Here is a 13,469-nt window from a genome sequence, read left to right on the forward strand (position 1 = left end):
CTGGCCCCTTTCCCCTTGCCAGTCCCACTCTGGAAAGTGCTGCTGGGAAAGGAGGAGGCTGGAGTTCCTGGTTTGGGAGTGATTTGTCAATGCCAGTTCTCTTCCTTGGCCCTCACTCTTGAGGGTGAGCAGGAGCTGGCTTTAAAGGAAGGGAGCAATTTAAAAGAGAAATGAAAGGGCTGGCCTGGTGGCTTAGTGGTTAGGTGTGCGCGCTCCGCTGCTGGCGGCCTGGGTTCGGATCCCGGGTGCATACCGACGCACTGCTTCTCTGGCCATGCTGAGTCCACGTCCCACATACAGCAACTAGAAGGATGTGCAGCTATAACATATACCTATCTACTGGGGCTTTGGGGGAAAAAAATAAATAAAATTAAAAAAAAATAAAAGAAATGAAAAAAGCCCCATCGCTTACTTAACCTGCAGCTAAATTTAGATCTGGAGTTGGAGGTGTTCCCCGAGTCAGCTCGGTTCCCAGTGCCTGAACAGCCGCAGCCCTGTGGTGTAAGTTTCCCCTTCACCTTGAAAGCTGGGTCTTTTTGGAAGGAAAACTCATTATGATAAATGTAGCCAGAGAGCACTCAAATGCAGGTTTGCCCTGTCTTCATTTTTCTCCAGCTAACTGTAAACGCAGCCGCTCCATACCCTCATTGAGCTCCAACAGCTGAGGATTCAGTATCTCTTCTTAAAAACTCCTTATAAACTGAAGATGGCTTATAAAACAAGAAAGGAGGAAAATCGACTAACGAGTGTTCCAGGGCTTGAGAGGAATAAAAGGAAGTTGCTACTTTGAGTACTCACACATTGGGTTTTCTCTCCACCGGTAGTGGGAGATACGAGAAGCAAGGCTAGGTGTCCTCTTGTTTGAGTGAATCCCGAGTTCTTAGACTGGAGACTAACACTGCAAATGTGAGAGCTGTAGTGTTGCAACCTGCTCACAGCTCTGAGCCAGGAATGATGCCCACCAAACTATTATGAGTGAAATGAGAAACAGCTCCGATTTTCGTGCTGGTGTTAAACTACTAGAGCATGAGTTTCTCCTCCCTAGTGGCTGTCAAGAGCTCTGGAAGGGTCCATCAGGGCACAAGAAGCAGATTTCAGAGACCAAAGCCCTCAACAATGGTCAGGTGGTGAGGGAAGCTGTAGGATATGTAATTCCCATGGCCCTGGAGGGGTTCCAGAGGTGGGGGTGATCCTGATGCTTAACTAGCCAAAGGGAAGGGGCCAGATTGGGATTTTCACTCTGCTATAGGTCACCGTGGGCCTGGCTGATGGAATTCATGTCCTGACGAGCAACATGCCTGTTGCTGAGGCAGTGCAGTTTAAGAGAAAGTGCTGGATTAGAGGCAGGGATCTGGGTTTGAGCTGGCCTGGCTAGTTTATGACTCTGGGCAACTTCACCTCTTACATTTCTCTCTGTTTCTTATCTACACCTCTCCACTGTTGTGAGGCACAAATTCAGCAGGGGAGGGCTTCCTCTGGGGCCTGGGGATGGGGAGGGTATGTCAGGATGAGGGTGGTGGCTGGAGGAGAGGGGAGCTGCGCAGAAGGTAGATCACAAGAGTTGACCATCTCCTCAGGTGGGGCCAGGCTGTAGTCTCTAAGATCCTCGAGTGACTTCCCTAATCTCCCTCTGGTGCTCTCTTTGGCACTTGAATTGTCAAGCACTCCCCGCTGCTCCTGAGATGGGCTGAAGGCAAGAGATCAGGATGCTCAGAATTCTGTCTTTCTGGGAGGAGGAAGGCAGCCACTTGGTTGGCAAAGCAGGAGACTTAAACGGGCATCCGCGTACCTGAGGAAAGCAGCCATGGCTGAGCTGGGTGGACCTCTCCTGTCACTTCAAGTTTCCCCTTCCTGTGGCAGAGCTGCAGGCCAAGGGATGCATGGCCCAGGCTCAGGAGTGGAAGTCACCCTGTCCCTGGGACAGAAATGCCACACAAATTCTGCCCGTTTCTCTCTCAGAAAAGAGATTGGCTTTCTCTTCTGGATACCTGAAGTTCTCTTCAACACTACTGGCTACATCTCAGCGTTCTCTGTACCATACTTGCTTCCCTCATCTCCTTTCGTCCAAGTTAGTTCTCCTATTTACAACTTCTCCCCAAGACGTGGGAAAAGGCATCTTCCTGTCATTTAGTAAATTCGCTTGTAGCCCATTTTTTTTACAACTTCTTGCTTTAATCAGAAGACATTTTGCTCTTTGCTAGTACTAGCAAAAAAAATTATAAAAGGTACAATTTATCAAGCACCTATATATGTGCAAGGTCTCTTATATACATTAACAGTTAGCCATGAACCACTTCAGCAAGGAAAGTAGATATTATCCCCCTTTTATATATGAGAAAAACAACTAAGAGGGGTTAATTGACTTGCCTAAGTTTCCCTTAAGAGGAAGGATCAGGATTTGAGGTCACATCAATCTGATTCCAAAGCCGAACTTTTGTATGACTCCATACTCCTAGAGAACTCTGGCTTTAAGCGCCCTGCTAGTAGTCTCAATGGCCCAGGCACTTTGATAAAGGGGGTTGACCACAGCCAGAGGGTCAGCAACCAATTGTCTCCTTGTGTAGAAGAGGTGATTCTCTGTTGGGCAAAGAGAAGTTCTCTGAATCCTTTCCTGTTAATTTCTTATTAAAGTGGAAATTTTTGTCATCCCGACCTAAAGAAGGGATGTTCATTGAGAAAAAAGACCTTCTAATTCCAGGTAACCCCATGCAGTTGGGAGAAAGCCCAGTTTGCCCCTTACTTGAAACCTTCAGAGCTCAATCAGTGTGCCAGTTTATCGTTCCAAACTCTCCCTAGATAGTAGATGGGAGAGATCCCTTTGTGACGGAGCAGGAAATCAGAGACTTGTGGACTGGAGGGATCCTTGGAGGTCACCGGGTCCAGACTCCCACTCGCACCCTGTTAGGACTCCTTGCTTCAGAGTCTTTTGCAGGTTCTCCAGCTTCTGCCTGAAGGTTGTATCACGAAGCTGCTTGTCCCAGGGGCGGCAGCTTTAGTTGTTTGAAAGTTCATCTTTTATGAGCTGTGACTTATCTCCTCCTAGCCACAGGATGCCTCATGAGCCTGCCGCTGCAGTCCAGAGGTATTTGGGTTTGCAGGAGATCTTGCAATGATGCTCACTGGAGCATCACTGAGCCCTCCCTTTCTCTCCTCACCTTCACCCACAATGTGTTTGACCACGTCCCTGAATGCTTCTTTAAACCGCCCTGTACTCCAGTGGACACTGAGGCCCCATCTTCACCTAGATCCCACACTGTTCCACCTGTCTCCTTACCTCCAATCTCTCTTCTCCAAGACTCCCTTCCTGCAACCACCAGAGCCATCTTTCTAAAACAGATCTAACCGTGTCATCCCTCAACTTAAAGCCCTCCAGTGGCTCTCCATGGTCTACAAGATAAGCTCTTTAGCATTATAATCAAAGCCTTTTACATCATGTTTGGTTTGGTGGCTATTTTTTATGTAACGTGCAACATCCTTTCTAGATAATCTTCATAATAACCTTATTGCTAGATATTATTATTTTTTAATGCAGTTTATGGAGCATGGTGAGGCTCACAGGTTAAACAACATCCCCAAATCACATAGCCAGTAGGTGACAGAACTGAGATCTCAACCTTGTGGTCTCTGAGGCTCAAACCCCTCCTCTATTTCCAGGTTCCAAGCTGTGTGTGTGTGTGTGTGTGTGTGTGTGTGTGTGTGTGTGTGTGTGTTTAGTTGTAGTAAAAAACACATACCCTAAAATTCACCATTGTAGCCATTTCAAAGTGTACATCTCAGTAGTGTTGAGTATATTCACATTGCTGTGCAATGAATCTCCAGAACTTTTTCATCTTGCAAAACTGAAACTCTATACCCACTAAACAACAACTCCCCATTTCCACAGCTTTAGATGGTGTGGGACGTGGGAGAAATGTGGATGCTGTTGACAGGCAACAACTCAGAACAATGGTTGGGGCGATTGTTTACTCTCATAACCAACCACAGAAATGGCACTGTGAGGACAGCCTCTGGGAACACTGGATCAAGGTCCTTATTCGCCTGCATGAGTCCCTCTCTTGGTCTTTACTAACATCCCTGCATTTCTGTGCCTGCTAGTATCACTGTCTGTTCCCACAGAAGGGCCTTCTCCATATGGCAGGGCTCATAGCCATCTGTAACCCTGGGTGGGCTTAGTCTTAATGGCTTGGCCACAAAAGGGGAAAGGGAGCCTTCCCTGCCCCCTCCCAACAAGTAGACCCTGGAGACAGACTCGGGGTGGATCAGTGCTGCAGTGAGGCAGGCTGTTACTAGCAGAAGCAGGAGAGGAGTTGGGAAGCTGGGGCCTGACGCTGACCCTAATTTCAGTCTCCTTTAGATAGCGACAGGGGAGACAGGGAACAGGTACTATCTAAAGCCTAGAGAGGAGGAATGGGAGGTCTGTGCAGCAGAGACACGATTTCCACAAGTTCAGATGTTTGCTGAGTGGCAGCCTGGTGTAGTCAGAAGAGCAGATCCAGGAAGCAGACCCAGCTCTGCCATTTTCTAGCTGCGTAACCCCAGGCCCAGGCCTTCGCGTCTGCTGCTGGCATTGGGAGGCCTCTCTTACCCTGTGACCTTTCTCACTTTCAGACTTGCTGAAAGGGAGAGAAAAGCAACCCCAGATCCTTGGCCCTGTCATTCCTTTCAGGAACACCTACAGGAGTTGCCATGGCAACAGGATCCCGCATCCCTGCTCTTCTCTGCCCCAGGCTTATTAGCTCCTCGCTGTCTGTTAACCACAGTGCTGTGAGTTGTGGAGGCTAGAGAGTTTACCAAAAAAGGGTAATTGCTGTAAGAGTTCAGGACTCTTGGCCCCATAGGATGCCTAGAGCTGGTCTGTCCCAAGGGATTGAGGTCATGAGATCAGTGCTGTTGCTCAGGCCCCTCAGCGTACGGGTGACCTTGCAGAGTGAGGTACAGAGAGGGCCTGACAGTCTCCCGGCCTCCCACGGGCACTGTTCCCACTGTGGCTGGAGCTCTGCGTCAGGAGTAGGATTATCCATGTTCTTCTTCCCTTATAGCACTCTTCACAGTTTACAAGGCACATTCCCAGCCTTGGATTCTCAAAACAGTATTATCCTCATTTTATAGATGAGGAAACAGAGGTGGAGACAGATGACGTGCCCAGGGTTACCTGCACATCAGTGCAAAGGTGGGAATGGGACCTGGGTATTTTCCCTCCAGATCCCGTCCTCTTTCTGGTATATTCCTGGCTTCACCCTCCCCCAGGTCTCATGACCATACTTTGGCTTATCCCAGTGACGCTGGCAGACCAGCTCTTATCTCTAGGGTCAAAAAATGAACTTGATGCAGCTTTCTATGAAATATTTAGATATTTTGCTTCTGATGGAAAAAAAGGGCACCTACCTTTCATTGCCAGTTCAACTTGATGTCCAGTTAGTATTGGAAGACCGCTGGCAGGGGAATTCTGGGTGGGGATAAGATGGTCCAGTAAGCAGAGGCGAGCGAGGGGGACACGCTATGAAGATGCTCAGAACAGGCGCTGGGAGCTGCAGAGGGCTGGGAGCCAGGGAGCCGTGCCTGGGTCTGTGTGCTGGTTTGTCTGGTTTAGATGGTCGAGAATGAGCCTTTCGCTTAAGGTGTGCTATAATTCTACACTCTAATCAGTGGGTGGAATATTTCTCAATTAATAGATTAAGCAACATCGCCTGGTGGGTCCTGGAGCCATGCTGATTTGGACTTAGAATTGATCTTTCATTATCACTGGGTCCAGGGTTAATGGCCGGGGGAAATATGGAGCAGGACATGAGGTGACTGGACCCCCAGAGGGCTTACACGCAAGGAGGAAAGAGGCCTTAGGAAGCTATTTCCTAGGATGGGCACAGATTAGAGCAAAGGGCTTAACTTGGAGATCCACTGACCCTGTGGGTTGCATGGATGTGCTTCAAGGGGTCCAAGAAATCCCTGAAATTGCATGCAAAACTGTACCGTGTGTAGTGTGTGTGTGTGTGCGTGTGTGTGTGTAAGAGAGAGAGTGGGGGTGGGGGGTGGGGACGTCCATGGCTTTCTCTGGATTCTCAAAAATCCAGAAAGGCTAAGAGACACTGAATAACAACCTTTTTGAGGGTGACATAAGTGGCTGGATTCACGTGACACAGAAGCACCAGAAATTCGAGCCTGTGCGCAGAAAGACGGCCGCCGCAGTCAGGGCACTTGGGCTCGATTGCACAGGCCAGGTTGGCTTCACACACAGACAACCGGAGGAAAACAGAAACAAACTTTGCAAAACCAGCCCCACACCCTGTGCCTGGTGACCTGTCCCCCTGCCCTGTTGGAGAGGTCTCATCCGCCTGCCTGCCTTTAGGAAGAGGCCTCAGATGGGGGAGCCAGGGGCCCACACAGCTACTGTTCTGGTTGCGGCGCAAACAATGCCTTCTTTCTCAGCATCACTGCCCTCCCCAGGAGAACAGCCTTCTCTTTCCTAGGCTGGCTCAGTTCAAGGAAACAAAAAGAACTCAGAAGGCAACATTTTTTGGGCAGGAAATGGTTGCTCTTTATGCTTGTCAAGCATCTAGTGAGATTCAGAATAAAACCCACCACTATGAAAGAGAATACGAAATAAAAGGAGCTTTTATTACCCTGGGTTCTGCCTCATTCGAGATACTTACCTTTCCATTGTGAAACATGAACCTTCTGTGTGTGTTGGCGCCGGGGAAACTCCGGCGATGAGATGCTGTTGATTTCTTCTCCTAGACCATCTGGGCAACCAAGCTGGGATCTGTAGGAATGCTTACGCGGTGGAAAGAAAACAGAGAAACAGGCTGAACTTTTTCGGCAGTCAGTTTTATGCATGTATGGCAATTACTTCTGCAGGAAGAAGCAGGAAGATTTACTACGTCTGGAAATGCAGAGCCCTGAGAATGTTGTGCCGTAAAATGCAGTGTCCGGAACACAGCCTGGCTTGGAAGTGGGTGGCTCTGCTTTCTGGAGCCCTGGCAGGACACCATCTGCTCCAGGATTCAGAAGAGGGGCGTCCGGTTCCCCCCTAGACCACAGGGAAGTGGCACCAGCTCCCTGGGGCAATCAGATGGCGGGGAGGGACTGTCCTCAGCTGCAAGGGTGGTGGTTGTGGAAACTGCCCACCGAGGTGGATTAGGGGGGCACCAGGATCCCTTTCATTTGACGCAAGTCCTCAGAGCTCTTCCCCGACACATTACCTCTCAGGTCTTCCGACAAATGAGTCCTTATTTTCCTGAAGAAAAACAGAAGCTCTTGTCAGAACTAGCAAACGTTATTGAGTCCCTACTGTGTGCCAGTCAAACTTTTAAGGGCTTGACATACATATTTTTCTCTAGAACTTAAATTTATTCTGGGAGGTGAAGATTTTCATCCTTATTTATAGGTGGAAAATGGAGTATAAGTGCTTGCCAAGGAGTTCAGCTAGTTATGTGACAGCCCAAAATCTGGTGTTTTTCTGCTATCTAGTATTCTAATATTTTAGAAATTTAATGAGTCTTCAACAGCAGATTTGTAATATCTTAGAGCACTGGAAATGTCCTCAGGAATCACCCTATTCGACATCCTTTTAGTGTGGGGATCCCTGAGAGTTGATGGAGCAGCCTCTGCTTAACTGTTTCCCCAGCTCTGACACTGGATAGATTGGGTCATGGGAAATTCACCTAGAGCCCAGGTCTGGTACCCTCACTGTGTCCGTGGGTCAGGTGTTGGAAGCTGCAGGAATAAATGCAGGGTCAGCTTGGTGACTCAGTTCTGGTGGTTTTTAAGGGCAGGAGGATCCTGTGCTGGGACAGGGCTGGGCCCAGGTCTTATTCACAAGAGAAAGCTTTGCTGAGGACAGTAGTTGCTCAACAAATTCTCAATGAGCAAGTCATACGAGAAAGTAGAAGGTACAACTGCAAATGAGAATGAGAGGAATTTGTGCCCCTGGACCCGAGAAACGATCTCACCCAGCTGGAGCTCTCTGCAGGACTCTGAGGCAGGTTGCCAGAAGTCACAGCTGAGAAGCAGACCCCAAAGCACAGTGTCTGTGCTGCCACAGTGAGGAAAAAAGAGGGCAGCTACGTGGTCCAGCCGCAGCATCCCTCTCCCACAGAGGCCCTGTGAGCAGCCTGGCCGGCAACCTTGCTCCAAGCCCATCAGTGAGCTGGGGATACAATGTCATGAAACTGATTTCCGTCTGTCAACTTCTTTAATTAGGTGGGGAATTTCATCAACTGTCTCTGGGCCTGGCGAGTACCTAATATATCGTTTTCCAAACTCGGAATAAACGAAAACAAACATATGCCAACTTGCAAGCTCATACACTAGCCCAGACTTGATGCTTTAAAACAATCATTACGACTGAGTGAAGAGTTGGAGTAGTAATCTGTGTGCTGCGTGCCAGAGCTGGCGTAATATGCTTCACAGCCCTTTATTCTATCCAGGCCTCGGAGTGCCAGCGTCAAATACTGCAATCTACACGAAATGCTACGAGCCCCAGGAGTCCTTTATTTCCAAGGTCCTAAAATCTTAATGATAACAAACATTAGTACAGCATTTTTTAGTTTATAAAATGTGTTTATGGACATTATCTCATTTAATTTATGACCTACAACCTCCCTGTAATTCACAGCCTCCCTGTAAAGAAGTATCCTCATTTTACCTAGACGTTAGCCAAGAATTAGAGAGGTTAAGTGAATTTCCCGAGGTCACGCAGGTGGTAATTGACCAAGTAAATCCTTGAGTTTGGGTCTCCTCACTCCACACCCCAACCCTATGTTCACCTGTAGAGCAATGCGGGCAGATGTTAAGGCGAATGTTAGTTGAATACTTCTAGTGACGGGGAGCTCACTCTCAGAGAATCTCATTGCATTGTTGAACAGCTCTGATTGAAAGTTGAGGCAAAATCTGCCTCCCCGTAGAACTCACTCTTGGGACCTGGTTCTCCCTGCAAGAGCAGCCAGAGTGTGTCTGCTCTCCCACAAGTAGCAGAAGGGACAGCTCCACACTGTGAACAGTCACCTCAAACCATGTCCTGCAGCTCATCCTTCCCCGTCTTGCTAAAAAAATGGATTTTATCCAGTGTTTTGGTGAAACAAGCTAAGCTCTGCCCACAGCACATTTCTAAGGGGAGCCAGGCAATCTCAGCGTCACTGACTGAACGCCCGCCTCTGGCTGATCCCCGTGGACAGATTGCTGCCAAGAACTGACATCAAGCTAATGGCTGGGGTTTCTGAATTTTTGCCTGCTCTCACTTTTGAGAATCACTCTCCATGTTTTTCTTACCTGAAGTGGCTCTGAAAACCCCGGCAAGTTCCTTCAGCATCTTGGCGTATAACCCGTGTGAGCCTGGAAACTCCCTTTAACCACGTCTCATGTTCCCGCACCCATCATGTCCCCTTCTGTTCTGTTCTACCTTTGCTTCTGTGAGGGCGGTTCTCATTGGCGAGCGTGGAAGTGAAGGGAGGAGCTGCTTGCTCTAGGTGGCACCCTCAAGTGTGTGCCGACGGCCCCCTGCTTGGAGGGAAATGCTCTTCTGGCTACAGACATAACTAACAGGACCCTTTGTTAGAACAGTCGGCTGTAAGGACACAGACACGCTCCAATGTGCTTCAGGAGGGGCTGCGGAGAAAGAGTTAGCTCCTGTGGAATCGAGGAGGAGCTGGTGGGCAGGCCTCAGGAATGGTGGCCCCAGGGTGCTCGCGGGCCTTCACTCGGTGCATGATTGCCTGGGCTCAGCTACAGTCTCACCCACTTTCTACATGTCTTCACCAAATCCTCACAAAGAGAATCTGATCTGCTCAGTCTTCTGGAGCCGGGGGTCTGCCTTGGTCCCTTCAGGAGGCAGTCTCTCTGAGAGGGGGTCTGGGCACTGTGGTGTGGATGTATCTCCAGTGTAGGCGTCTTTGGTTGAGTTCGGCGTCTGTTCTGTGAGTCTGGCTTACTGCCTTGCAGCCTGTTGAGTGCCGTCTGTCTGTGTGGAGTTAACACCTATGGAAGACTCTCCTTATGCTCTATGAGCCTGGGAAAGTTCCAAATTTTGACACCATCTTTTCTGGCTGTCATAGCTTGTATCTTCAGGTGAGAGTTTGGATGTTATCTGAAAGCTGATATAGGAGGAAACTCAGACTCCAAGAGGTCACCTGCCTCCCTAGGGTCTTGTCAGCTGGAAGAACTAGAACCGACCCCGGACCTCTCTGAGTCTGGTTCCATTGTTCTTTCCCCTGTACCAGGCGCATGCCCTCTGAGCTCCCACTGCCCCCCAGCTGCCTGCCCCTGGGCAAAAGAAGGTAAATTCTGTCTTCATCTTATAGACAATGGGCAGTGAGCCTGCCCTGAGCTGTGTGTAATGAACTTGATGGGCTTTGCTCTGAGAAAGCCTGTGCCCAGGGCCCCCTCCAGCAATGACTCATGAATAGGCTTGGAACGTTCGGGTTCAAGTTTGTAACTCTAACCTTACGGTTAGCCCTGTAGGGACGAGGGCCCCTGAGGACCTCCTGGAGCAGGCGAGGTTTGGGGCCAACTGGCTGTAACTTGCTGACTAGGATCCATCCAGGCCAACGACCACCCAGCTACAAACCAAAATGCTTGGTGCCAGGTACATCGTCCATGCCCAGGAAAGTGGATTGATGAGCAAAGATTTCGGTCTAAGAAGGTTTTCTCTTTCCTAAGATGGGAGGAAAAGCAATGGATTCTCCCTTACTCATTTTATCTGGTGGCTGTGAATTTCAATTAAGAAATCTCTAAGCTGTGAATTTAGATAAAGAAATAAATCTCAAATCTCTAGGCTATGAGTTCTATTATTTTTAATTCCTTCTTTTCTGTATATTTCTCACCAATTGTGATGAGGCCAGGATTTCAGGCATTTTTCTTTTTAGTTGAGGCTGGAGTTAGTGTGAGCGGAGGCCTCAGCCACTGCCCTCCTGTGGGACTGCAGAGGCGTGGCTGCCAAATGGAGAGCTTACTGGGGAGGGTTTCCTTCCAATTGTGAAGCCAGGCTCAGGCCTGCACACATCAAGCATCGTGTCCCTGGGCTAATCCTGTCTAGCTTTCCAGGCTCAGATGAGTCCCCTAGTCCAGTAGGTGTGCAGCATCACTGCAGCCCACCGTCACCTGAGTACGTCCCCAGTCCTGCACTCCCCAGGGGCTACCCCGGGCCTGGAATGCCTTCCCTCCCCTTACCTCTTCATCTTGCTCTCCAGAACTCAGGTCAGGCTTCACCTCCTCCTGGAAGCTTGGGGACACCCCCAGACTAGGTTGAGGGCTCTGCCGCTCACCTTGTCCCCAACCTGTCTTTGTAGCAGGGACACTATTAATCACTGACAACTGTCTCTCCCCACTAGATGGGGCCCCTCAGTGGCAGGGCCTGGTCTGACTGCCCTCTGGGTCCTGGGCACAGGCACATGGCACCAAGCAGGGAACGACAGCTGTGCAGTGGGTTCTCTGGTACCACCCATGATTGGGGGTGCTCAGCTGCTCTCCTGCTGTCTCTTATGTTTGTCTCCTCTCCCCAGCCCGATTCCAGGGGCCCAGAGAGCGTGTTGGAGGGTTCTCGGCATGCTGCCTGCCCCTGGCCCAGAGCTGGGCACCAGGAGGTGCTCGGTTCTTCAGTTGAATGTTTGGAGTCTGAAACACACACCCTCGCCTCTGCCTTTTCTCATTCTTTCCCAAAATTAGTATTTAGCCTAGCTTCAAACCCTAGGTAAAATCTGCCAGCTTTCTCCTGATCTGAGCCTGCTGTCTTATATTTAAACTTGACAGGAGACCCAGGAAATGAATTGTTTGCTCCTAATTCACTCACGAGTGATGTGATAATTATGTCTCTCAAGGTCCCCAGCAACTGCCGTGTGTTTGGGGCTACGGAAATGGGCAGCGATGAGTAGGGGCGGGCCGCAGAGCTGCCTCTGCTGAGCGGAAAAGGGGCAGATGTCTCAACAGCTTCAGTCACAGGCCAGAGTTGGAAAGGGCCTTCATTGTCCAACCTTTTCTCTCCGAGCAAAGAGTGCAGTTGGAAAAGAGTTTCCTGGAAAAGAGTGCAGTCAGCCCCGGGGGAGCATCAGTGCAGGGAGTGGGCTACAAAGCATCTGTTCAGAGAAACGGCCCCCTTTTCTTGAGTGCAAACCTGCCATCCAGGGACTTGTCCCTGCCTGTCTGCTCTGCCCTTCAGAGTGGCACAGGACAGACAGTTTCCTTATGCTCAGATGACTGATCTGTAGATGCTCGAAGACGTTCCCTGTGAGTCTTCTTGGTTCCTAAATGCACACGGTGACAAGGGACAGCACTGAGAGCTTCGGCAGGCCAGGCGCTGGAGGGACAGACGCGCCCTCCCTGGCCTAGAGCTGCCGCACAGGCAGCCACTGCTGTAAACTACAAGTCACGGTCCATTCTTTGCCGCCTTAAACTCGAGATGTGTACATCCTCCACTGAGGTTCGGTTCTGGAGACTGTTATTTTCCCAAGTTTAAAATCCACTCGAAGTGTAGCTTTCTTCATTAATCCACTGCTTTAATACAGGAAATTATCTCCATTCACATCTTCACCAGATAGCTTAACCTCGTGGAAAGCTTCGTGGTTCTAGTAGCCTCTAAGCCAGCCACTTTGCAGTAAAGAAAGATACTTCTGCCCTTTGTTGGATTTATCTGAAGGTCTTCATGCATTGCGGTGGCCTTCTCTTTAATTGTGAGACAGCTTGTCCCCATTGCTTCAAAACTCCAATGAGCTAAAAACAAATCTCATGAACCAACGTGGCCTCCTGTGTTGTAACAGATGGAATGGTTCCGAGTTGGCAAAATCTGGATTTGAACACAGAGCTGGCTGACTGCGAAGTCCCGCACTTGCTCCTTTCCTGCTCCCTTTATTAGATGATGAATATGCAAAAGCAAAGCCAGCAGCTGTGTGCTGCTGTGTTGTGTAAAAGGAGCAGACAGCGTGGCCGCACAGTGCACCTCTGCCTTGGATGGGGCTCTGGGGGGCCAGCTTGTGTCCTGCCCTCCTGTCTGCCTGCAGCACCTGCACCCAGAGCTCACCCAGAGCAGCTGCTCAATTTGGGTTTCATAAGTGGAGTTGTATTTGAGTCAGTAGTAATAAAAGCAAGTCAAACATAGAAGTCACTCCTTTAGTAAACAGATGTTATATTTTTGTTAACTAGGTAGGGAGGTTGTGGGTCTGTAGGGGAGAGTGACTTTTTTTTTTTGCCCTAAGGAATATTCATCCTGAGCTAAAATCCGTGCCAATCTTCCTCTATTTTTATAGTATGTGGGCCGCCAGCACAGCATGGCCACTAACAGTGGTGTAGGTCTGTGCCTGGGAACTGAATCCGGGCTGCCTAAGCGGAGCTCTCTGAACTTAACCACTAGGTCACTGGGCCTGGCCCAAAGGAGTGACATTTTTGACACTTTGGTCTGTGGCAGGCTTTCCTGGAAGGAGTTCTGGAAATTACCTTGGTGTTTATGGCTCAGGAAAGTTTGCCAAAGCAGCTGACACATGGGCAAT

This window comes from Diceros bicornis, chromosome 12 (assembly GCF_020826845.1).
Source record: "Diceros bicornis minor isolate mBicDic1 chromosome 12, mDicBic1.mat.cur, whole genome shotgun sequence".
Taxonomy (NCBI): domain Eukaryota; kingdom Metazoa; phylum Chordata; class Mammalia; order Perissodactyla; family Rhinocerotidae; genus Diceros; species Diceros bicornis.